The following is a 23157-nucleotide window of genomic DNA, read 5'->3' as shown; positions in this document are numbered from 1 at the left end:
GAACGTACAAACTAGAGGACGGTAACAGACTGCGAATCCCAGGGATAACTGACCTAACCTATGCTTGGAGCTCTTTCTGTCATGTCACACTGACTCAGCAGACATTCTAGGGTTCAGTGACACACACTGACAATCCTGGAATCTGGTTATCTAGCTAAAATGGCTGAGGATGCTGGCTGCAATGGTGTTATTTTAGTGGGGTGGTAATTTGTCAGGTGAGTCCCAGCCAACGCATTGCACGTGCCACATTGGGGCTGGAAGGGAACACACTTCAGACACCTAGGTATGGATGGGAACTGGCACCCCGTCGAGGGGAAAGGCCCCATTCCCCACCCCTCTGAGCCAGCCAGTCCCCTACTAATCTGAGTTTGCAATCCAGGCGGACAACTCCCTTATCCCAGCCCCTCTGCAACTGTCTTTAGAGCCAGGCTGCTTAATGTCAACAACGTCATGATGCCGGGAGCAGAGGCAGCAGTAGGAATGAAAGAGAGCAAGTGCTGCAGGGGCGTCAAATTCAAAGGATCCGGGCCATTAATTGGGACATGGTCCCTAAGGAGTAAGGGCTGGGGCAAGTGTAAGCCTCACTTGCTCATTCTGTCGCCCTCTAGTGGTAGCAGGGGGCCACATATAGAGGTTGCTGAGCCTACTACAGCTTTAGATCTTTTAGCCCAGGCTTGGGACCTGATTAAGAGAAAGCCCTGGTTCCATCCCTGCTGTCAGCCACAGCTGAGCACGGAACAGATATTTTGGCTTGTTGGCAACATCAAAAAATCAGGGGGAAAAATTATTTCAGCTCAGACTGAAAATGAAAATTTTCAGCAAATCAAAAAATTGGAAAAAAAATCACCTTTATTTCCACCATTTTTTGACATTTGGGGATTTAAAAAAATAAGATGAAAGGAAATTTTGAAACAGTCATTTTGAACTGAAAAATCAAAACACATCAATGTTTTTTAGTGGGATCAAAACGAACAATGCAACAACGCCACGAAAATCCACCAAACACGCCAGTGTCACCAAATCTGCATTTATTGCCCCAAAGATGTTTTGGCCAAAACGTGTAACCCACCTCTCCTGCCAGGGTACCGTGCTGCATGGACCAGGGAGCTGGTACCTTCTTTTTAGCCAAGCTTTCCCCATAATACCAGCCCTTGGCGGTTCACACAAGGGGAAGATTATGCCGGGTGCTGTGGCTGCCAAGCCCCTGCGGGACACTCAGGAACTGAATGCATCTTGCTCTAGGCATCCTCTCCTGCCTAACAAATCATGCTGATGAGATGTGAGGACAAGACTGGCTGATGCATTTTTCCCCGGCTGGTTTGAGGAGCAGGGAAGTTCAGTCACCGCTTGGTTCGCTGCACAGAAGAGCAATAGGATTCTGTCCCCTGAGCTCCGAGAGTCTGGGACAAATAAATTCATCCAGGAGCAGGAAGGCAAATATTCTTATCCCTGTTATGGGGGGTGGAGGAAAGTGATACACAGAGAGGGGAAGGGACTTGCTGTGGCAGGAGATGAGAACAGAACTCAGCAGTCCTGGCTCCCAGTCCCCCACTCCAATGGAGCTGGGAATAGAACCCAGGGGCCACGACGCCCAGTCCTCCTCATTCTAACCATTTGATCTCAATACCCTCCCAGAGTTGGGAATAGAACCAAGGGTCCTGATTCTCAGCCCCCCTTATCTAACCATTAGACCAGAGGTGGGCAAACTACGGCCCGCGGGATCCTCCTGCCCGGCCCCTGAGCTCCTGCCCTGGGAGGCTAGCCCCGGCCCTTCCCCTGCTGTTCCCCCTCTCCTGCAGCCTGAGCAGCCAGCGCAATGCTCTGGGCAGCGGGCTGCGAGGTCCTGGGGCAGTGCAGCTGCAGAGCCAGGGCCTGACCCAGTGCTCTGTGCTGCGTGGTGGCGTGGCTGGCTCCAGCGGGCAGCGTGGATGTAGTGCCGCCAGCCACCGGTGCTCCAGGTAGCGCGGTAAGGGAGCAGGGAGGGTGGGATAGAGGGCAGGGGAGTGCAGGGTGGTGGTCAGGGGGCAGGGGTGTGGATGGGGTCAGGGTGGTCAGAGGGCAGAGAACAGGGGGGTTGAATGGGGACAGGGGTCCCAGGGAGGCAGTCAGGAAAGAGAGGAGGGGTTGGATGGGGTCGTGGGGGGCAGTCAGGGGCAAGGATTCCAGGGGCGGTCAGGGGACAGGGGTGGTCAGATGGGGCAGGGGTCCCGGGGGAGCAGTCAGGAAGAAGAGGAGGGGTTGGATCGGGTGGTGGGGGGCAGTCAGGGGCAGGGGTTCCAGGGGCAGTCAAGGGACAGCAAATGGGTGGGTTGGATGGGGCAAGAGTCCCAGGGCGGGGGGGCTATCAGGGGGCAAGAAGCAGGAGGGGTCGGATAGGGGGCAGGGCTGGGCCATGCCTGGCTGTTTGGGGAGACACAGCCTCCCCTAACCGGCCCTCCATACAATTTTGGAAACTCAGTGCGGCCCTCAGCCCAAAAAGTTTGCCCACCTCTGCACTAGACCTATTTTTGGATCTATGCCAGCTCTGAGTGGGAATGGAGTCTAATGGTTAGCGTACTGGGGGCTCAGAGCCAGGACTCCTGGGTTCTATTCTCAGCTCTGGGAGGAAAAGATAGTGGTTAAAGTTTGGGGGGCGGGGGGGCTGGGAGTCAGGGCTCCGGGGAGGATTGGGAGCCAGGACACCTAGGCCCCTTCCCCACAGGTTGGGGGAGGGAATGTATTACCGCCCCATATGGGTGGATTAGACCCACAGCTCCTTTCCCAGCATATTAATACTCCATAAAAGCTGCACTAGGCAAATAAATAGAGCAGTAAGTAAATCAGGGGTGGTTTCTATAACTCTTGTTCCTCTCCTGAGTGCTTTGCCCCATGATGCCTTAGATTGGGGACCAGAATAGCCTGGATAGATACAAATGGAAGAGGCCATTCTCCTTGCAATAACAGCTCCTGTACAGGCCTTGCTATGACAAGGTACATGCTTTATTGAGAACAAATGGTAACCATAAAAGGGTGAGGGGGGCGGCTGTCTGAGAGCAGATCCATTGCTATCAGGCGTTGTGCGAGAAATATGGGGGTTAAGGAGAAGATGGCAGGGGAGTGGTGTCTGGTGGGGGTGGCGGGAATGACTCCTTGGCTCTGTCCCCAGCTGGGGGGAGAGGAGTGAAATCTAGAGGGGTGAGCCCAGGGGGATTGGGAGTCAGGACTCCTGGGTTCTATTCCCAACTCTCTTTGGTGAGTCACTTGCTCACTCTGCAGCAGGAGGCTAACAAGGCCACATGTGACTATCAAGGGGATTAATTAGCAAGTATTTTAATGAGCATAACTATTAATTGCTGTTGTTATTACTCCTGGAAAGTTTTCTGCCTTGATCTAAGCCACAGCCTGTTTTCCTCTTGCGCTGCACAGTCCCTGCTCTGACTGTTCCGGGGGCTAGTGGTAAAGGGTCTTTAGGATACCTGGGTTCTAGTCTCAGTGCTGGAAGGCTAGCGGAGTCTAGTGATTAGATAGGAGGGTGGATAGGAGTCCGGTCTCCTGGGGTCTGTCCCCTGATCTGTGAGGGAAGTGATGTCTAGTGGTTAGAACAGGGGGTCTTGGAGTCAGGGCTTCTGGGTTCTGTCTTCTGACCTGGGGGTGGAGAGTGGAGAACAATAGGAAAGAGTTGGGAGGAACCAGGACCCACAAAACACTGGCAAGAGCAACACCAGGGAGTCCCATGTTTGTCCAATGTCTGCACCTTCCATTGACACACACCCTTGCCCAGGCCTGGGAAACTGCTCTCAGCACCAGTCCCGCATCGCCTGGTCTTCGCCCAACTTCTGCAGCCCCAGAGCGGGGGAACAGGTATCAAATGACATGAGATGAGGAATTCACCGAAAGAAAGGACAGAAACTGCAGTTGCCACCATTCCAGGTTAGAGCTCCCAGCATAGGGGCAGAACCCAGGAGTCCAGACTCCCTCCTTTAATCACTAGAACCCCCTCTCCCCCCAGAGCTGAGCTCGGAACCCAGGAGTCCTGACTCCCTTCGCTAATCACTAGAACCCCCTCTCCCCCGAGAGCCGAGCTCAGAACCCAGGAGTCCTGACTCCCTTCGCTAATCACTAGAACCCCCTCTCCCCCCCAGAGCTGAGCTCGGAACCCAGGAGTCCTGACTCCCTTCGCTAATCACTAGAACCTCCTCTCCCCCCAGAGCCGAGCTCAGAACCCAGGAGTCCTGACTCCCTTCGCTAATCACTAGAACCTCCTCTCCCCCCAGAGCCGAGCTCAGAACCCAGGAGTCCTGACTCCCTTCGCTAATCACTAGAACCCCCTCTCCCCCGAGAGCCGACCTCAGAACCCAGGAGTCCTGACTCCCTTCGCTAATCACTAGAACCCCCTCTCCCCCCCAGAGCTGAGCTCGGAACCCAGGAGTCCTGACTCCCTTCGCTAATCACTAGAACCCCCTCTCCCCCGAGAGCCGAGCTCAGAACCCAGGAGTCCTGACTCCCTTCGCTAATCACTAGAACCCCCTCTCCCCCCAGAGCTGAGCTCGGAACCCAGGAGTCCTGACTCCCTTCGCTAATCACTAGAACCTCCTCTCCCCCCAGAGCCGAGCTCAGAACCCAGGAGTCCTGACTCCCTTCGCTAATCACTAGAACCCCCTCTCCCCCGAGAGCCGACCTCAGAACCCAGGAGTCCAGACTCCCTCCTTTAATCACTAGAACCCCCTCTCCCCCCAGAGCCGAGCTCAGAACCCAGGAGTCCTGACTCCCTTCGCTAATCACTAGAACCCCCTCTCCCCCCAGAGCTGAGCTCGGAACCCAGGAGTCCTGACTCCCTTCGCTAATCACTAGAACCCCCTCTCCCCCGAGAGCCGAGCTCAGAACCCAGGAGTCCTGACTCCCTTCGCTAATCACTAGAACCCCCTCTCCCCCCAGAGCTGAGCTCGGAACTCAGGAGTCCAGACTCCCTTCGCTAATCACTAGAACCTCCTCTCCCCCCAGAGCCGAGCTCGGAACCCAGGAGTCCAGACTCCCTTCGCTAATCACTAGAACCCCCTCTCCCCCCAGAGCCGACCTCAGAACCCAGGAGTCCTGACTCCCTTCGCTAATCACTAGAACCCCCTCTCCCCCGAGAGCCGAGCTCAGAACCCAGGAGTCCTGACTCCCTTCGCTAATCACTAGAACCCCCTCTCCCCCCAGAGCTGAGCTCAGAACCCAGGAGTCCTGACTCCCTTCGCTAATCACTAGAACCCCCTCTCCCCCCAGAGCCGAGCTCAGAACCCAGGAGTCCAGACTCCCTTCGCTAATCACTAGAACCTCCTCTCCCCCCAGAGCTGAGCTCAGAACCCAGGAGTCCAGACTCCCTCCTCTAATCACTAGAACCCCCTCTCCCCCGAGAGCCGAGCTCAGAACCCAGGAGTCCTGACTCCCTTCGCTAATCACTAGAACCCCCTCTCCCCCGAGAGCCGACCTCAGAACCCAGGAGTCCAGACTCCCTCCTTTAATCACTAGAACCCCCTCTCCCCCCAGAGCCGAGCTCAGAACCCAGGAGTCCTGACTCCCTTCGCTAATCACTAGAACCCCCTCTCCCCCCAGAGCTGAGCTCGGAACCCAGGAGTCCTGACTCCCTTCGCTAATCACTAGAACCCCCTCTCCCCCGAGAGCCGAGCTCAGAACCCAGGAGTCCTGACTCCCTTCGCTAATCACTAGAACCCTCTCTCCCCCCAGAGCCGAGCTCAGAACCCAGGAGTCCTGACTCCCTTCGCTAATCACTAGAACCCCCTCTCCCCCCAGAGCTGAGCTCAGAACCCAGGAGTCCTGACTCCCTTCGCTAATCACTAGAACCCCCTCTCCCCCGAGAGCCGACCTCAGAACCCAGGAGTCCTGACTCCCTTCGCTAATCACTAGAACCCCCTCTCCCCCCAGAGCCGAGCTCAGAACCCAGGAGTCCTGACTCCCTTCGCTAATCACTAGAACCCCCTCTCCCCCCAGAGCCGAGCTCAGAACCCAGGAGTCCTGACCTTCATTCTGGCCCTGCATCTTTGAGTGATTTGCAGCTGTGTGCTCCAAGGAGGCAGCACAGATGACCTGCATTAATTTCTCCCAGATGCACAGTTAATCTGAAATCATAAAATGCTCCCCCTGCACCCACCCGTTGGTCCTGCCAAACCCCCTCCTGGGTCTCCCCCCCTACTCCCACTGAGTCCTTAATGCCTCCTGCCTGGACACTATGAATGGAGATCCCGTGCAGGGAGGGGATGGCGCTGACCCACGTGCTTGCCTGCCATGCCTGCACATGCTCTGTGCTATTAACAGGAGCCAAGTGCCCCTTTGTGTCAGCTGAGTCAGACGGCACAGGGGGCTGGGGAGGGGAGAACTAAAGGGGCCATTTTTTAACACAGCCACTCCCCGCAGCATGTCAGTCACCAGTCACCTCTTTGCAGGAGCTGTTATTGGCAGCGCTGGAGATACCTAGCATGGTTAGAAGTCTGAGGGGAAGGGGGATGGATGCTTCACAGGCTGCAAAGAACCTACCCTGCTGTCGGGAGGGAACGCGGGGGGGGCGGCGGGACACTGCCTTATGTGCCAGGCTAGGATCCAAGAGACTGAGATATTTCATAGAGTTTAAGGCCAGAAGGGACCAATCATCTAGTCTGACCACCTGTATACCACAGGTCATTCAGTTTCACCCAAACACCCCAACTTTAGATCTGGGATCAAATCTAGAAAAAAGGAAAATTCCACTGCACCTCTTCCTTTTGATCATGTCAAATCGGTTCATTTTGAGAAAGTAAATCTCATCTCCTATCACAGCAAAGGCAAACTAAAATGCATCAAAAGATCACAAGGAAACAAAACTTTTACTCCTTCTCAAAATGAAATGTTTCCACAAGATCAAAAGAAAATAATTCAATGGAACCGAATCAAACTTTTTTGGTGGGATTTTCCTTCCCTGGAAAATTTCTGCTTTGGAACAAAAACAAATTTCAAAATGTCAGAATTCATAGAAAAGTCAAAACAAAACTAATCGAGACAACCCAGTGGAAACGCAATGACTTACCATCTGAGAACAAAATGAGAAAGTCAAAATGATTCGTTCTGACTTCTTCCTGACAATAAATTTGTCAAAATTGACATGTTCCTGCAACGTTTCCATGTTAATCAAACTGCGTTTTCCAACAGTAAATTGTTCTGTCTAAAAATTTTCTATTACATTCCACTCTGATGCTTTCCAGCTAGCGGTGATCTACTGGACTGAGGACTGGACTGTTCATGCTGGGCGCTACAGAGATCCTGACAGATCAGGCCCCCATTGTGCCAGGTGCTGCACAGACCCCGATTGAAATCAAGGCCCCCATCATGTTAAGCACTGCATAGAGAAAGTCAGAGCCAGACCCTCCCTTGAAGAGCTCACAGTCTGAGCAGACAAGTGGGAGGGGAAATAGAGGCCCAGAGAGAGGAAGGAACTTGCCCATGGTCACCTAACAGGGCACTGGCAAAGCAGGATCAGAACCTAGGAGTCCCATTAGACCACACTGCCCCTCACTCTTTCCATTCAGTTGCCTCTGACAGCATGCAGGGGCTCTGAATGAGTCCAGATCTCTCTTTGCTGGGCCTATGGCCATTACATTTAAATAGATCTCTGTGCATCAAAGCCAGTCTGGCTGGGAATGGGAATATCTGCAGGCTGAGTGGAGGATAGGGCACGGGGGTGGGGAGGGGAGAGATGGCTAGCTGCCAAAGCCCCTGTGACACAGGGCTTGGCTTTGCATGCTTCCTCGAGCTGAGCTGCATGGTGTGCGTAGGGAGGGGGCACCCGTAGAGTGTTTGGTGCAGGGAGATACATGCAGAATGTGTGTGTGTAGGTGTCTGCATGCACAGCAGGGAGTTTAGGAAATCTGTTTGATACCTGCCCCTGTGAAGAGCAGAAGGGCTAGGTACCACTTCAGCTCTAAAATAGGTGGAATAGAACCCAGGGGCCCTGCCTCTCAGCCACCCTGCTCTAACCACTAGACCCCACCCTCCTCCCAGGGCTGGTGATTGAACTCAGGAGTCCTGTAGAGCCCTAAACGTTCTGACTCAAGCTCACAAAGGGGTGCCAAAACTGTCCCACCCCAAACACCCCCACAAGACCTGGTCACAAACATTCCTCTCTCCTGTTTGCCCATGTCTAAAGAAGCTTAGGGAATTAAAATATTAAATGCAGCTGGCAACTGGGATGAAGGGGAATAATATATATATAAACTGCACGCAAAATCAATCCAATTACATTGTGCAACCAGATGAGCAGTTTAGGGTAATTCAGTTATTTCAAACCCTGCCTCAAATTCTCAGTCCCAGTGGAATAAACTCTGATTAGCCGCCCACCCCCAATCTGGAAACTGGCAAAGGGAAAGGTGCAGGAGGATTAAAAGCAAGGAGAGCTGGGGAAAATGCTCTTTGTTCTCATTGTTAAGGACAAGGAAAGGACAGTTGGCACTGTCAGGACCTAGGCAGCTGTAGCTCCTCCATGCCCTGTTCGCACCCCTAGGAGCTATTGTTGCAGGCTCTCTGCACACTCAGGCATGCATCTCTCAGTTCTCAATGGTGTGTATGTCTGGGGATGGTTCGATGGATACAGGAATATGGAGGGGAGATGGATTGAGATGGATAGAGGGGAGTGTATGGGAATGGACATATAGATATTACAAATGGATGGACAGAGTATAAATCTGCCTAGACAGACAAGCATTTCCTTATACCCCCAGGCTCTGGGCAAGGCATCACAAATAGCCCCAGCGCTGGGGTATTTCACACCTTTGATGCTCCCTGCATGTTGGAGGACCCCGGCATGCTGGCTTCCGGAGCAGCTGTTTGGATTGTCCCTTCCCTGACGTGGTACCATCCACAAGGCAGCAGCTTTGCCTGCAGCCAGTGTCGGGTCTAACTGAGGCCAGGAGCTCTTGCAAGATTAACTAGGCATCTCTTTTAACTGTATGCTTTGATCAGCAGGGGAGCTTTGGAAGCTATTTAGGAGGTCTTTTAAGAGAGGCCAGGTGAGAGTACAGAGGCAAATCCCCCATTAAATATTTAAACTGATGCAATCCACGGAGCCACATCATCTCATTTGCTGCAAAAGCTGTGGTCAATGCAACCCAGCAAGGATTAAAAGGTGGAAAGATAAGAATCTTATGATACAGAGTGCTGGCCACAGGCTCTGAAAGGCCCCTGGAGGCCTGGCTTCGGGTTTAGGGTGGCACAGTGGGATGCAGGACGACTGTGTTCAGTTCCTGGGGCTGCCTAAAGCTCCCCATGTACCCAGATTGCTTAGGCTGGGAGATGGGTTCCTGGGTTTTTTGAAAATCCCAGATGCCGCCTCTCTGTGCCTCAGTTTCCCCATCTGTAAAATGGGATAATGATCCTTTGTCTGTTTAGATGGCAAGCACTGTGGGGCAGAGACTGTCTCTTAAAGTATGTGTTCAGCACCCAGCTGGATGTGGCCCATGATCTCGGTGGGGGCCTGTGCAGCACCCAGCACAGCGGGGGCTCCAGTCTCTGTTGAGGTCTGTGCAGCGCCCACCACTCCGCTTGACTGAAAGTGGCCAGATCCCCAGCTGGTGTAAATCAGCATCACTCCATTGGCGTCAACAGCCAGATCAGCATCACTCCACTGGAGTCAGCAGAACTCCTGCTGATTGATACCAGCTGAGGATCTGTCCAGTACAAAGGGATGCCCGAGGAGACAGTACAAGTTCAATCAATCTCGCGCGCGCAGTGGAGCTGCGGGAGGGTTATGGCTGGGAGTGCTGTTTCATTCATCTCTCTCGCTCCCCCCCAGACTCCCACTATCTGATGTTATTAATAGTTATTATTTAGATAGCTCCTGACAGCACATGACTCACTGTAAAGGCAACGGGCCAGACTCTTCCTGCTGTAGCTACATGTGTGTTCCCGACCTGAGCTGGGAATTGAGCCCAGGAGTCTCAACTCCCACCCTCTAGAGTCTAACCATGAGAACCCACTCCCCTCCATGAGCTGAGAATAGAACCCAGGAGTCCTGGCTCCCAGCCCCCACGCCCACAAACACTCTAACCACTAGACACCACTCCCCTCCCAGAGCCAGGGAGAGAATCCAGGAGTCCTGACTCCCAATCCTGTCCTCTGTCCACACGACTTCCTGCATAAAGCCACATTCTATGCAAAGTCTAGGATCCTGCCCATCCCCTTAGTATCAGACCTCCCCCATTCCTGGCCTGAACTACTTCACTGGATGCTAAATGGAGGTGGTGGGGGGGATCAAGTGCTGTGAGCAAGACAGCAATTAATCTTGGCCCAGGAGCATCGCAGCAGCACAGGCCCTGCCACCCAAATTAAATTTTAACTTGTCTCATAAATCTTCCCTTAAACTCCCCTCCATGCCACCAGCTGCTCTGCCAGACGGCAGGAAGACTGGAAATGTCCTTGAAGCCCGGGGGAATCTGTGCTGAAAAAGCTCAGGTGCCTACGTGGAAGGGAGCAGGCTGCGGCGTTGGTGAAATGGTGCTGCATGCTGCAGCAGAAGCTTAGGAGCTGGGGATCCAGGGGAAACCGGCTTTCCCCCTCCCGCACTGCCATCATTAAAGAACTGGCCAGGGGGGTTGGGGTTTCTGGCAGGGATTTTATTTTCACCCCCAGTGCCCTGGTTAAAATCCAGTTCAGTTAATGCCATTTCTCCAAGCCACCAGCTGTTGGATACATCAGTCATCCTAAAGTGTTGCTGGCATGGGTAGAAATGTTCCACCCCAGAGGCAGCTGCATTTCAGTGCTTGTCAAGAGATCCCTGTATAAATATCTGCCCAAACCTGTGTCTGCACCTCAGCACCAAGGGACATGTCCCTGTATAAACAACTGCTCCACCCCAGAGGCAGCTGCATGTCAGCACCTGTCAAGGAATCCCTGTATAAACAGATGTCCCACACCAGAGCTACCTGCACATCAGTGCCAGGTGAGGGATCCCTGTGGTAAACAGCCCCTGCACTTCACCCCAGAGCATGCTGCATCTCAGCACCAGACTAGGGATCCTTGTATAAATAGCTGTTGCTATATTAAACAGCCTGTAGAATGGGTACCTTCACAGAGCCTCCTCTTGCCTGATTCCCCTCAAAACACTGAGCTCAGTGCTGGCCCTTCCCGAACGCTCTGACAGGCTCTTACTCACTGGGCTCTCTCCAGCCTGAGCAGCCCCTGGGAAAGCCCTGGGAGTGGGCGAGGGACAGGCTGGGAAGCGGCCCTGTACACTGGCTGAGCTGCTTCTGTTCAGAGACACAGAGCTCCACACAGCAGAGCCAGTAAGGGGAGAGGAGAAAGAGACAGGGCTACGCATGGGGATACAGAGATAAATGTGGAAGATGGGGATTGAAGGATCAATAGAGAGCTCTGTACTGGGGCTGGATAGAGGGGCTCTGTACTGCAGGTAAGAGTAGAGCTGAATGTTAGATGGGTGGCTGTGGACAGATGGCTGTGCTGAGACACACCAACTCACCTGGCTTTGCAGGTTTCAAATACTACCAAGGCTGTGCTCCCATTTCTATCACCTTGTGGTGTCATCCAGTCCCCATGTGTGGATTCAAGTGAACTGCTGCTGCAGCCAGTTCCAGTCTCACTCCATTACTAGTGCCTGGGAACTTTTCATATGACCCTGGCATTATTATTAACATCATTATGGTGGGACCTAAACTGAGACTGGATCCCAACTGAGATCAGAAACCACATTGTGCCAGGTGATGCACAAGCCCCAACTAAGACCAGGCCCCATTATGCTGGGTGCTGCAGAAGCACACCGTAATAGACAGTCTCTGAACTGAACAGCTTACAATCTAAAAAGAACAAGGGTGAGAGGGGAAACAGTGGCACTGAGAGGGGAAGGGGCTTGATGCAGAAAAGCAAGCAGAAAAACTCAGGTGTCCTGTGTCCCACCGCAGTGCCCTTATCACAATAGCTGTCTGCCTGATTGCATCAAGCCACATTTGTTCTGCTGCAGCAGCGTGAAGAAATGAATCTACCCTGCTCCATGCAACATCTGGGGCCTGCCCTGGAGCGGAGTGTCACATTCAGATCCCTGCAGATGGCAAAGGGCAGGGAGGTCACCAAGGAAAGCGAGAGGCAGGGAATGGGACCAGACAAGCACACTGATCTGCTTCCGTAAATGTCTGAGGCAGCCTGTGATGGGGAGAGGGGGCCGTTCGGGTCGTGGCTGGGACGCCGGCTCCAATGGAAAACAGGAGTGAAGGATCCAGAGGGTCCCGCTGCACTCTCAGCATTTCCCCACACACAGACATCCACACTCTTGCAGATGAAACATCTGCTGAGCACAGCACAACAAGAGCTGGGTAACGTTTTCTGACCAAAACTTCTATCAGCAAAAAATGCAGCTCCATTTCCTGAATTTGTATTGGTTTCACCAAATTGTTCAGGGGCGGGGCGGGAGGGGGGAGAGGAGGGGAATATTCTGAAAAAATCAAAAAAGTTATAATTTTTCGTTGCAAAATTGCTTTTCATTTTATTTTAATTTTAAAACATTTTTTAATGTCCCAAAACAAAACACTGGTTTAGACTTTTTGACTCACTGAAAATTCTGAAAAGTTTTGTTTTCTGTTTGATCCAAAACATATTTTTCCCTGATTTTTCAGAATTGCCATACACTGAGAAACCCATTATTTGCACTGCTCTGGCTACAAGTCCCCCCTGTGCCATCCCCTAGGTAGGGCCCCTTGGCTAAAGACCACCAGCTCTAGTGGTAGCAGCTCATGTTTCTAGCTCTGGATGTCCCGGGTTCAGTACTTGATGTGTTGTCCAAGAGGAAGCCCTCGCTCAGCTACACATTACAGCCCGGCATGGAATTAACACGACAGGTGCAGTCCCTCCCCAGAGCTATCAATTCCAAATGCTGCTGTGCTGCATGGTTTGATGCACTGCAAGGTGCAGAACCACCTGCTGCCACTGGGGGCCTGGTGCAGCTGCTGCCAAGGTGACTGCAGGTGGCAGAGGGAAGAGAGATGGAGCAGGGGATGCAGGCTGCAATGTGGCTATTTCAGTTCAGAGTAATTTGCACACGCTCCCTGTTGCCTGTTTCCACCTCTTTGTCTGGGCTGTGTCTGCCAATGGGCAATTTTATATGGTCCATTGGGACTGGAATATAATTTCTATGGACCTGTGCAAGGCAAGACTCTGTCTGCTCGATTTTCCACCTTAAAATCACATCATTCCGATTACTCTCTTGGAATTTTTCAGGTCATGTGGGGGACTTGCTCCTTCAATTCCCATCTGATATCTGGAGCAAAAAGTTCTGTGCATTCAAGAAGTAGTTGTGAATCTTGGTTTCCAGCCGGTTCAGGGGCTATCAGCTGTTAAAGGGGTGGCAGACACAGAGCAGGGTACAGAAGAAGTTCAGTTTCCATGGTGGACAATCAGTGACTGAAAGGGTGCAATGAGCGTGGCTCTCAGTGGCCTTGTGCCCTATGCAATCATTTACACTCGTGTAAATTGAGGGTGAAACACTAGGGATCTTGTTCTCTTTTTCTGAACCTTGTGCAATCATTTACACTAGAAAGTGTAAAATGCTAGTGTTCCAACTGGGTAGCATTCCACACTTGCTCTGTACTAGTGCAAATGAGCACACATGGGGCAGAGTGATGGAGAATCAGGCCTCTCCTGTTGTACACTCACTTTGCACTAGTACAAATGACAGCATAGGGTCCAAGGCAACAGAGAATCAAGCCTCCAGTGTTTTGCACTATCACTGTGCTAGTGCAAAGGACTGCACGTGTGAAGGATAAGCAGCCCTTTGTGTTTTCCACTCACTTTGTACTAGTGCAAATGACCACACACAACGTGGGATGACTGAAAAACAGGTCCAAGGTGCTTTGAATACAGGCCCCTGTTCACAAGGAATTAGGGTGAGATCCACTAAGCTCATGTGACCCGTGAGCCAAGGTGCAGGGAATGAAGCTCTGTCTCTACTGACTGAGGTTGGACTTGACCCTGTGAACTAAAGGTGAACTCTCCCTATATGCTGGAGAGGCAGGGGGCAGGGCCGGTGCAACCATTTAGGCGACCTAGGCGATTGCCTAGGGCGCTAGGATTTGGGGGGCGGCATTTTCTTCGGCAGTGACCGTGGCGGCCGGATCTTCGGTCACCCTGGTCGCCGCCGGCATTTAGGCAGAGGCAGCTGGGGCAGGGAAGCGTGGGGAGGGCCTCCTGCAGCAAGTAAGGGGGGGAGGGCCGCACGCAGGGGAACTCCCTGCCCCAGCTCACCCCTGCCCCGCCCCCTCCCCGAGCACGCCGTGGCTGCTTCACTTCTCTCACCTCCCAGGCTTGCGGTGCCTAAGCTGATTGGCGCCGCAAGCCTGGGAGGTGGGAGAAGTGATGCAGTGAGGGTGTGCTCGGGGTGGAGACAGAGCAGGGGTGAGCTGGGGTGGGGGTGGGGTGTCTCCGGGTGGGGGGTGGGGAGCTGCTGCAGGGGGGCGCCTCAGGGCGGAGGAGGGGAGCTGCCGTGTGGGGGCGCCTCAGGGCGAAGGGCAGGAGCTACCACATGGGGGGGGTGCCTCAGGGACGGGGGAGGGTGCAAGGTGGAAGTTTCGCCTAGGGCACGAAACATCCTTGCACCAGCCCTGCATAGGGGAAGGGACTGGACTGGGCTCTAACAGTGAGAGACTGAAGATCACTCTAATCTAAAACTAGAAGGATCTCAAGTCTAATCCCGTTTCCTGCAGCTCGTCCCCCCCTTTCCCAGTGATGTATTCAGTGCTGTTCGCCCATGGCTCCGTGCCCCATGAAGATCTCTTCCGAAGCTCCCTTTCAATTTGGCAACCGCCTCACCAACTCCAAGCTATGGCAATACAAAAGGCCCCACCAACAAAATGTGCACCCTGCTTTGCTGCCAGGATGCACTGCGCATGCGACGGCAAAAGGCTTGTCTTGTATTTTAAGGGGAGCACCAGTGGAATGTTGCACCCAGAGGCGTTCAAATAAATGATCAACGCTGTTAAATCAATGGCTGCTTTGCACTGAGGGCGAGTTGCCCCTTTGGCCTTGACCCCTGGCTGCTAGAAAGCAGGGATTTTCACACAGACCACCCAACCGTTCTGGGGCGTGGGGTGGGGCAATTACTTTAGATGGAATATTTAAACCAGCGCCAAAATATTAGCCATCAGGACCAGTGATTCTGTTGGGTTTTTCCCTTACGCAAATTCTGTTTCCAATTATTTTTTAAAAAGAAAGAGACTAACACACACTCTTTTTTCTCTACTCTGTGCTGCCCTCGGCAGCCCTGGCCGAGGGATAAACTCTGCACTGGCCAGGCCTAGAAAATTACACATCTTCGGCCTGATTCTCATTTACTCTGGTCCTGCCTTTTGGGAATCGAGGGGGGCTTCTGGCTTCAATACACCATTCCCACTGTTCCGGGGCTGGTGTAAGTTAGAGAAGCCTCAGGGAACGGAATATAACCCAGGAATCCTAATGCCCAGTCCCACCTATAATAATCTCTAGGCTACATGTCTTGATTCCTGGCCCTGATGTACACTAGCAATTTGCTACAGTTAACAGTCGTCAGAGAGCAGGCATCAGCCAGGGCAAACATGCTGGATATGGCACTGATCTGAGACTCAGAACACCTGGGTTCTCGTCCTGGCTCTACAACTGGCCTGGTGTGTTACCTTAAGCAGATCACTGCACCCATCTCTGTGCCTCCGTTTCCCCGTCTGTACAATGGGGAGAATGATAATCTCCTTTGTAAATGCTTCAAAAGCTGCTGATTAAAAGTGAATATTAACAGCAGGTTGGCATGTCTGCCCAGGGACTTGGAATCCTCCAAGGCCTCTTCTCCACCCATAAAACTATACATCTGCATCCCCCTGTTCATCCCCTTCCCTCACAGGCTATGGCGAGAACGGGGTTATCTTCACTGCCCTCAACACGCTCCTAGTACTTGCAGCTCTGAAGACAGATAATGATTCTAATATAATCTCATGCTTCAGGGCTCAGCCAGTCACCTGCAGGGGTCAGGAAGGAACATTCCCCCAATGCACAATTGGTCAGATGTTTTCTCAGGTTGTTGGGGTTTTTTTCCTACCTATGAAGCCTCAGGGATTGGCCACAGCTGAAGATGGGACAGTGGACAGGATGAGCCAGCCACTGAGGTAGTCTACAGATTCTTCTTGCTCAAAAGACTGTGTGGTGTGTCTTGCTCATATGTGCAGGGTCCAGCTAACATGCATATTTGGGGTCGGGAAGGAATTTTCCCCAGGTCTGATTGGCAGGGACCTTGGGAGTTTTCACCTTTCTTGGCAGCATGGGGCAGGGGTTGCCTGCTGGGATCACCTGGACATGTCTCACCAGATCAGTTCTCTGCCAGCACAAGGGCCTCGGATATTGGAGGCCTCTCAGTCTCCGCTGTTCTTTGCCCAGGGCTCACAACAAGTTAGTCTCCTGAGGACTAACATGCTTCAGTCTAACTGAACTCACTGGGCTCAACACAGAGGTAATTGGTGAAACTGAACGGCCTGTGATAGACAGGAGGTCAGACTGGATGATCTAATGGTGCCTTCAGGCCTTAAACTGTATGAAACTATAAACACTGGCTCCCCAATCAGGGGCAGGTTGCTCCCCAGAATCAGCCACATTCCTCGCCGAGCGTCTGTGTCTTCTTGCCCTTCCGCCATGCTAGGAAGCTGAAATGTGGAAGCACCCCTCCCCAGTGTGGTTGGAGCACAGCTGTTCAGCTGCTCGTTTGAGGGATTACATCTCAATATCAAAGCTTTTGATTTTCAAATTAAGTGGTGAGTCCACGCAATTTGGATTCAACCTCACACTGGATCAATCAATCCAAAGCAATTGCCAGATAAAGGGGAGGCAGGGAAGGCTGGAGGGTGGAGGAGGAGCCTGGAGTCAGGATTCCTGGGTTTTGCTCCCAGCTCTGGGATGAGGAGACAGTCTAAGAATAACACCATTTTAAATAATGTAAAATCTAGATTTCTGATGGAGGAAAGAAAATCACTGGCTAATGAATAAAAGGCCAATTGGTGGAGTTAATGATGCACTCCTCCAGGATAAGAGAGGCCAGGATTCCCCCAAGCCCAGAATTAGAACCCAGGAGCCCTGCCTCCCAGCCCCCACTGCTCTAACCACTAGACCCCTTGCAGAGCAGGGAAAAAGCTCTGGCATTCTCTCCCAATCCAGCATCCCTACTCCCCTCCTCCCTCCCACACCCCAGCACTCTCCAATGACAAGCAGAATTTATTTATGTGGGTTTCTTTGTTGGGAAGCAAAGTTACAGAGTAAGGAGTTTGGGCAGCCTAATTGCCCAGGCACCACCCTACTCCACTAGTACAATAATTCCCAGTCTGACTGCACAGACGAGAGGTCGATAATAGCTTGTTACAATCCCTGCTAGGGAGTAAAAGATTCTTTCCATCGCCCACCCCAAGCTGGCAGCTACCAGCCTTATGGTACAACTGAGTCTGGTTCCGCTTGCAGGCTGCCCATTTGCTGTCACTTAGACCAGTGCGAGGTGAGAGCAATGCACTAGCCTTCTCATTCAGGTGGCATCTGACAGCATCTTTTCCCACTGGCCACAGGGCTAGGGTGGATCCAGTCCAGATGAATCCATATGGAGCACACGCTCACACAGATGTGCACACGCCACATGCATACCCACTTACACATACCCTTACTATTATGACTTTGGACACTGTTAATATGTGAATCAATTTCCACAGCAGACCCCAGGAGTCCTGATTCCCATTCCCTGTTGTTCTAATCCACTAGACCCAACTCCCCTCCCAGAGCCAAGGATGGAACCCAGGAGTCCAGATTCTCAGGCTCTCCTGCTCTTACCACCAAACCCCATGGCCATCCAAGAGCTGGGGATAGAACCTAGGCGTTCTGGCTCCCAGGCCTCCATCTCTAATCACTAGACCCCCATTCCATTCCCAAAACTGGGAATGAAACCCAAGGATTCTGACTCCCAGCACCCCACTGCCCTAACCATTAGACTCCCCTCCCCTCTCAGAGGTAGGATTAAAACCAAGGAGTCCGGCCTCCCAATCCAGTGCCCCTACCTGTTAGTTCACTCTACTGCTTCTTTACAGATTTCTCTGCTTTGCACAGACTGCACCTGAGTATTTACTTACTCATTTGATCATTTAGAACAAAAGCAGCTTTTTCATTATTATTAAAAAAACCCCGAAGATGCTAATTTGCAAGCAGTGGGGAAGATCAAAGAGCCCTGCTGCCTGCCAGTAATTCACACTACTCTCCCTCTTCACAACTCTGGTGACAATCTGTTGCCATGCTTGTGTGAGAGACGCTTTCATCTGCCGCTGGCTGGAACCAGGGGCTGCTGCATGCATCTCTCTAGCTGCCCTTGCAGGGAGAGGGCACAGCCCAGGTACCCTGGGGTAGGACATGCCACTGCACATTCCCAGTCGGCGCTGGTGAGATGCCTTTGCAAATTTGCTCACAACAATCTCCCCCACCCTCTAATATTTCCCCTTGCTTTAAAAATGGCCAATCTCACATTTGGAGCTGGCTGCAGCTAACCCAGCCTGACTAGTCGCTTCTGAGGTTTGCTTCTAACAAGAGGCGGGCAATGTCCCAGAATCACATTCACTCAGACTCAGGGTGCAGAGAAGCATGGAGAGAAAACAGAGACTCTCCCCCTGCTCTTAATGGATGGGGGCCTATGACATATGGTTCTCATTCCAATCAGCAGGGGGCAGCAGCATGAATGTGCACTAGCCACTTCATCCTTATTATCTGTATTACAGACTGAGATCAGGGCATCATAATAGCATGTGCATTGTTACTGGCATTATGGTAGCATCATTATACTGTCCACATTACGGCAGTGCCTACACATCCTGACTGAGATCAGGGTATCATGATGATGTGTGTTGTTATTAGTATTACAGTAGAAACTGGAGACCCAACCCAGATCAATGAGTCATTATAGGGTGTGCATTATTATTGATATCATGATAGCACCTAGAGGCCCCAGTCCAGACTGAGTAGTCATTATGGTGAGCACATTATTATTGGTATGATGGTAGTACCAAGATCAAAGCCCAGTTCTGGCATGTGTATTATTAGCAGTATTTCAGTAGTACCTTGAGGCATAGAGTACTTCAAACGTAAGGTCTGTGGGGCAGGGAGTGTACAGCACCCAGCACAACAGGGTCTCCGTCTGGGTCTCCTGGATGCTACCTCCATGCACACACTACATACCAATAATAGCGGAGATAGGCTTTCTTGCAGCCGGTGGGAGATGGGATACCAGGCTAGCTGGGCCCATTGGTCTGATCTGGGCAGGGGTGGGGGAGAAACAAGATACTGGACTAAATGGGCCAACTGGTCTGATCTGGGGTCGGGGAGTGGGAACAGAATACCAGGCTAGATGGGCCCATTGGTGTGATCGGTGGGAGTGAGGGGTGAGGATGAGATGCCAGGCTGGCTGGGCCATTGGTCTGATCCAGTCTGGTGCCTTTGTTAATATTTACCAGCGTACCTGGCTCTGGGGAGCTCTCATAGCACTTCTTTTCCTTGCTATTAATTGAACGGAAAAAAAACATTTGTAATAACATCAAAAGGGATTTAAGCTTCACCTCTGAGTTTTGCAGAATAAGGGGGTGAGGGATTATCTATATCCATAACCCCACTGGGAGAACAGCACGGCACTTCCTGTACTCTATTGGCAGAACCAGCCCATGCTCCCTGTGCTTTCTGCGGGGCCCTGCCCCTCCACTGAGACCCTGTTAGTGCCTTTTATTACACAGGTTTCTTTCAGTGCTGAAATGAACCAGGAATGCTCTATTAATAAGGGAGGGCTTTGAAGCTGCTGCTGACCGGGCCTACGTGGTGCCGGCTTTGGAAGCCAAAGCAATGAGCAGCAGCTTTGGCTGGCAGTGCGGAGCTGCATTCCCAGCTGCTGTAAAGCAGCGTCCATCGGTGCTCAGAAACCAGAAGTGTCAGGACTGCGCAGGTGAGGGTAGGGGAGAAGGAGAATTGAGAGTAGAGGTTGCAGTCAGCCATGGGCAGACAGCTCTGTCCTCTCAGGGGGGCTATATCTTCTCCCTTTGCCCCAACCTTGGAGCAGATCTGCCCCACCAAACGTCACACCCCACCCCACCCAGTGGCAGCAAGTGGTACTGCGCCCTGGAGTGCATCAGCCAGATATTATTGGTGAGACTGACTCTAATGACTGGCTGTTCCCAGTGGAACTCTCTTTAACTCAGTGTAGCTATGGCTGATTTACACTAGCTGGGGATCTGAGTCCATTGGCTCCAGTGGAGCTATGGCCTATTTGCACCAGCTGGGGATCTGACCCCAATGGCTCTAATAAAGCAAATGCCCTTTCACAACAACAGGGGATCTGGCCTCAGTGACACTAATGAAGCTGAGTTGTTTTCACCAGCCCAGCAAATTGCAGGAAGTGGAGGGGTTGAAGGAAGAGTCACAGGTTTTGTTCACGGGGGTGAGTTGCTGCTCCCGTAAGGTAGCAGGGCTAAAAGAGCTGCAGCGCTCAGGGTTCCAGGTTATTAGAAGCGACAGGCTTGCAAGGAAGATCGGGCTGTTGAGAGTGTGGGTGGCTTTGGGTATCTCTACCCAGCAAAGAAAACCCCATGGCTGGCATAGGCCAGCCAACTCAGGCTCACAGGGCTCGGGCTGCGGGGCTGTTTCATTGCTGTGAAAATTTCTGGACATGGGACGGAACTTGAGCTCTGGGACCCTCCCAGCCCCACAGTTTGGACAAGATTTCTACAGCCCACACTCAGTGGGAGACTCATGTTTGGCTTTTCAGCAGGATGGGAACTGAACTTTTGAGGAAGAAAATTCTGTCCTCACTTGTGGTGCTGAGCCCTGGAAAATCTGGCCTCTGGGGGTTTGATTCTAAGGGGAGAGTTGGAGCACAAACTTCCTTTCTTTGCAGCCTGAGCCCATGTGGTTTTGCTTGAAAAGAGAGGAAAGGTGGAACGGAAAGTTAGAGCAAAGGGGTCCAGAGATGGGCTGTGAAAATCCCATTTGCTGGAAATTAATTGGAGAAATCCACGCTGCAGACTCCTGATTTCCATAACACAAGTTCCGGCAGCACAGATAATGCCAGACGAAGGATTCATACCATACCATGCAGCCTTGAAACTTTAAGCCAATTTGTTAACACCACACACTAGCAGAAATGGTTTAAAAAGCTACCAGACATCAGACGGCTTTTCTTTTCCTTTCCCCTCATAGCTCTCCATCTTGAAGTCATTTATCCCAATCATGCCTTCACTCAGTGCTTTTCCCCCTTCTGTTCTTTTCTTTCTTAGGAGAGCCGTGTGGCTCATCTCCAGGCAGAATCCAAAAACATCAGGCAGGATGGGAGCATTTTTTCATTATACCAATACCAACCCAGGTCTGTGTGGGTGATCGGAATCCCCAACCTCTTTGACTCAGAAGTCTCTACTGACCAAGGCAATGCCCCTGTGTATACAGCCTTGACTGAACACAGATTATGTTATTCTGATTTCATTCTGAAATTTAATCTCTGATTGTCTTCCTAGTTTTCATTCCTCTGCATTACAGAGGCTCAGAAATTTTGGCTTCTCCAAAGGCAGTTTTTGTCAAAATTCATCAGTTTTAGAATCAGATGAAATTTACGAACTAAGTTTTTTCCTCTAGCCAAAAACTTTTTTTTTTTAAACTTTCACAGAAAATCATCAACATTAGAAAAATCTTTCCTTCTTTGGTGAAAAAGTTCCACAGAACCTTTTCCATCAGAAGCCACTTTCTGGAATTTTTGGTAAATAATAAAATGCTGATGGATGTTTGTGATCAAAATTTCAGCTGAAAACATTTTGTGGATGATGGGGGGTGAGAGGCCCATCTTGAACTGAAAATTATTTTAAAATTTCAAACGAGTTCAAAAATCCATTTTGGTCAGTGCTTCCAAGCCTCACTATAACAACAGATTTTCAAATGAGTGGGAAATTAGAAATTAATTGGGAGATGGGGCTTAATGGGTGACATTTTCAAAAGTGCCCAATTCCCAATTTCAAAAGTCTCATAGGGTTTTAGGGGAACATCTTCAAAAATCCTTAAGTGACTTAGAAGCTTAGAGCACAATTTTCATGTGCCTATGTGATTTAGGAGCCTAAGTCTTCTTTTCAAAAGTCATTTAGACCCAGACCTTCAAAGGTATTTAGGTGCCTAGTGTCAATGGGAGTTAGAAGCCTAAATACTTTTGAGGATCTGGGCCTTAGGAGCCTAAATTTCATTTAAAATCAATGGGACTTCAGCTCCTTAATGTCTCTGTCGCTTTTGAAAATGGGATTTCAGGAGCTTAAATCTACTCATTTGACCCCACTTTCTGTGGCCTAGTGGATAAAGCGTTGGATTGGCACTCGGGCAACCTGGTCTATTGCCTGCTTGGCCACTGGCCTGCTGTGTGACCTTGGCTAAGTCACTGCCCCACCGTGCCTCGGTTTCCCTATTTATGAAATGGAACTAATGATATTGACCTCCTTTTTAAAGCACTTTGAGGTCTACTGATGGAAAGCATTATTATTTGAAAAGTCCAGCCACAAGAGTCTACATTTTCCAAAGAAACTCATGATTTGGGGATGTTTTGTTCTTAAAGGGCTTCTGAAATGCAGGCACCTGGTGCCCAGAAAGTACCCTCTGAGAAACCCTGGGAGGCTCAGGTCAGGCACCCCAAATCACAATGTCATTTTTTTTAAATGTGGGTCACTGAGCCAAATCCAGAGATTGAGCTAAGGGACTTCGCATTTTCACAAAGTTCTGAATACCCAGAACTCGTCCGTCACCTGCTTGCTCTAGGTTGTCTGCAGCCTCATTGGTATGAACGTAGGTTTGGCAATGAAGGATGGCACAATTATTTCTCCCAACTCTGATCCACTGAAATACAGACTCCGTATGTGTTTGTGTCCGAGTGAAAGACTCTGTGTGTGTGAGAGAGAGAGAGACACAGACAGATTATATGTATGTATATGTGCGTGTGTGTCTGTCCGTGTCCCCGTGAGTGTGTCTCTCTGCCTGTGTTTCTGTGTGTGTTTCAGTCTCTGTGCACATTTATGTGTTAGGGAGTCTCTGTGTGTCAATCTCTACATGAGTCTGTTTACGTCAATCTGTGTGCAAGTCCTTCTCAGTGCAAATCTGTGTACA

At 51.3% G+C, this 23157-nt stretch overlaps 1 protein-coding gene across 4 annotated transcripts in view; it reads right to left on the bottom strand.

The window, feature by feature from the left end:
• The window catches only part of MACROD1 (mono-ADP ribosylhydrolase 1), a 200394-nt gene that overhangs the window by 115190 nt on the left and 62047 nt on the right, over nt 1–23157 (bottom strand). The window lies entirely within an intron of this gene.

This window comes from Gopherus flavomarginatus, chromosome 6 (assembly GCF_025201925.1).
Source record: "Gopherus flavomarginatus isolate rGopFla2 chromosome 6, rGopFla2.mat.asm, whole genome shotgun sequence".
Taxonomy (NCBI): Eukaryota; Metazoa; Chordata; order Testudines; family Testudinidae; genus Gopherus; species Gopherus flavomarginatus.
Note: the sequence above shows the minus strand (reverse complement) of the source record. Positions and strands in the feature narration are given on the sequence as shown.